This window comes from Nicotiana sylvestris, chromosome 1 (genome assembly GCF_000393655.2).
Source record: "Nicotiana sylvestris chromosome 1, ASM39365v2, whole genome shotgun sequence".
Lineage (NCBI taxonomy): Eukaryota > Viridiplantae > Streptophyta > Magnoliopsida > Solanales > Solanaceae > Nicotiana > Nicotiana sylvestris.
In genome coordinates, this window is record NC_091057.1 from 44,037,515 (window position 1) to 44,040,634 (window position 3,120).

The window sequence follows — 3,120 nt, forward strand, 5'->3', positions numbered from 1 at the left end:
TCATGCCGTTTATGTGCAGATCCAGGTCCTTCGGCTCAACCCTATTATCCTTGAGGCGAGGCGATTCTCCAGAGACTTTGAGGTATATCTGCCGCGTCCGCAGACCGAGGAGTCCTTTTCCATTCTTTCTAGTAGTTATAGCCCTTCTGTATTCACTTTGATTTAGATATTCTGGAGTTAAAACACTATGTAATATCCTTATCCTGTGATTTCATGAGATTCCGGGTTTTAGGAGTTATTTTAGTTTGAGAGTTTTTAGTGTATATGCCGAGCGGCATCTTAAACGTTCTATTTATGTTTATTCTACAATTTTAGTTGGTTTTATCTTTCATTTACTTTTTCCGCAAATAGTTAGGCTTACCTAGTCGTAGAGACTAGGTGCCGTCACAACAGTTTACGGAGGGCTAACTGGGGTCGTGACAAGTTGGTATCAGAGCTCTAGGTTCATAGGAGTTATGAATCACAAGCCGGTTTATTAGAGTCTCGTAGATTAGTACGGAGACGTCTGTACTTATCTACGAGAGGCTATGTAACTGTTAGGAAAAATTCCACTTTATGTGATTTCCTTGTCATGCCAGATTTTTGATATCACAATTCTAAACTTCTGTCTTCTATTCTCTCACAGGTGGTGAGGACACGTGCTACCTGAGATGATCAGGCGCCCGCGCCCCTTATTAGAGCCGTCAGAGGTCGGGGCCGGGGTAGAGGCCGAGGACGCGCCTATGGTGCAGCTAGAGCACCCGCGTGAGCTACTGTAGAGGAGCCTCCAGCAACTCCAGTCGGAGCCCAGGCGCATGTTAAGCCTACTGCTACTACTATTCCAGCTCTTCAGGAGACTCTTGCACAGTTCGTGAGCATGTACACCATTCTAGCTCAAGCAGGGATGATTCCCCTTGCTGCGGCCACATCCCAAGCTGGGGGAGAAGCACATACTCCCACCGCCCACACTCCTGAGCAGCGAGTCTAGGTTGATCAGATCCCAGAGGTTATACCGGTATTGCCTGCAGTCCAAGATCAACCCGAGGATAGGGCATCGGCTTCAGAGGATGAGCAGCGGAGGCTTGAGAGGTTCAAGAAGTGTAAGCCTCATGTATTCAGTGGTTTAGCATCAGATGATGCCCTGGTATTTCTGGAGGAGTGTCATCGTATCCTCCACACTATGGGTATATCAGGATCGAGTGGGGTTTCTTTCACTACCTTCCAGCTTCAAGGAGCCACCTACTAGTGGTGGCGTACTTTTGAGTTGGACAGTCTAGCTGAGGCAGCATCCCTTAGTTGGACTCAGTTTTCAGATATGTTCCTGAGAGAGTTTGTTCCTCAGAGCTTCAGGGACGCATGGCGCGCGGAATTTGAGCATTTGCTGAGGCAGCATCCAGGGCACTATGATTGTTTCGGAGGATGTTGTCCATTTCACTAACTTGGCTAGGCATGAACTAGCCTTGGTTGCTATAGTTCATGAGAGAGTTCACCGGTTTATTGAGGGACTCATTCAGCTCTCACAGCAGCCAATGGTATTCCAGCTCCTCCTAGACTTAGGGGCCTTATTATGCACCTCCGATATCTAGTGCGCCTCCTACACGGGGTACTTTCAGTAGTCAGTCCAGTAGACCTGGCCCGAGCTAGTCACAACCACCACATCCTCCAAAAGCTTGTTTTGATGTGGTGACACATGTCATATGGTGAGGGATTTCCCCAGAGTTAGGAGGGGTGCACCTCCACAGACTTCTCAGCCACAGCGTGCCCCGCAGAGTTCTCAGGCTATGATTACAGTACCAGTTGCTACCCCACATGCTCAGCCAGCTAGAGGTGGAGGTCGGGGAGGTAGAGGTCGCCCTAGAGGGGGAGGCCAAGCCAGATATTATGCCCTTCCTGCTCGTACCGAGGTTGTTGCCTCTGATTCTATCATCATAGGTATTGTCATGGTTTGTCATAGAGATGCATAGGTTTTATTCGATCCAGGCTCCACTTATTCTTATGTGTCCTCTTATTTTGCCTTGCATTTAGGCGTATCTCGGGATTCTTTGAGTTTCCCTGATTATGTTTCTACTCCTTTGGGAAATTCTCTTATTGTGGACCACGTTTATCGGTCGTGTTTGATTGCTCTTAGTGGTTTTGAGACCAAAGCCGATTTATTATTGCTCAACATGGTAGATTTTGATGTTATCTTGGGCATGGACTGGTTGTCGCCCCATTATGCTATTCTTGATTGTCACGCCAAAATCGTGATGCTGGCTATGCCAGGTATTCCAAGAGTTGAGTGGAGGGGTACTTTAGATCACACTCCCAGTAGAGTTATTTCTTTCCTTAAAGCTCAGCGAATGGTTGAGAATGGGTATGAAGTGTATCTGGCATATGTGAGGGATGTTAGTGTTGATACCCCTACAATTGATTCAGTCCCAGTAGTACGGGACTTCTCTGATGTGTTTCCAGCTGATCTTCCGGGTATGCCACCCGACAGAGATATTGATTTTTGCATTGATCTGTTGTCGGGCACTCAGCCCATCTCTATTCCTCTGTATCGTATGGCTCCTCCTGAGTTGAAGGAGTTGAAGGAGCAGTTATAGGAATTGCCTGATAAGGGTTTTATTCAGCCCAGTGTATCACCTTAGGGTGCTCTTGTCTTGTTTATGAAGAAAAAGGATGGTTCTATGCGTATGTTCATTGATTATCGCCAGTTGAACAAAGTTACAGTGAAGAACAATTATCATTTGCCTTATATTGATGATCTGTTTGACCAGTTATAGGGTGCACAAGTGTTTTCTAAGATTGACTTGTGTTCAGGTTACCATCGGTTGAAGATTCGGGAGCCAGATATCCCGAAGACTGCTTTTAGGACTCGGTATGGTCATTACGAGTTCCTTGTTATGTCATTTGGGCTAACCAATGCCCCAACAGCCTTTATGCATTTGATGCACAGTATGTTCCGACCATATTTTGACTCGTTCGTCATTGTCTTTATTGATGATATTTTGGTGTATTCTCGGAGTCGGGAAGATCATGAGCAGCACCTGAGGACAGTGCTTCAGACTTTGAGGGAAAAAAAATTATATGCAAAGTTCTCAAAATGTGAGTTTTGGTTGGATTCCGTGGCTTTTTTGGGTCACGTGGTGTCAAGTGAGG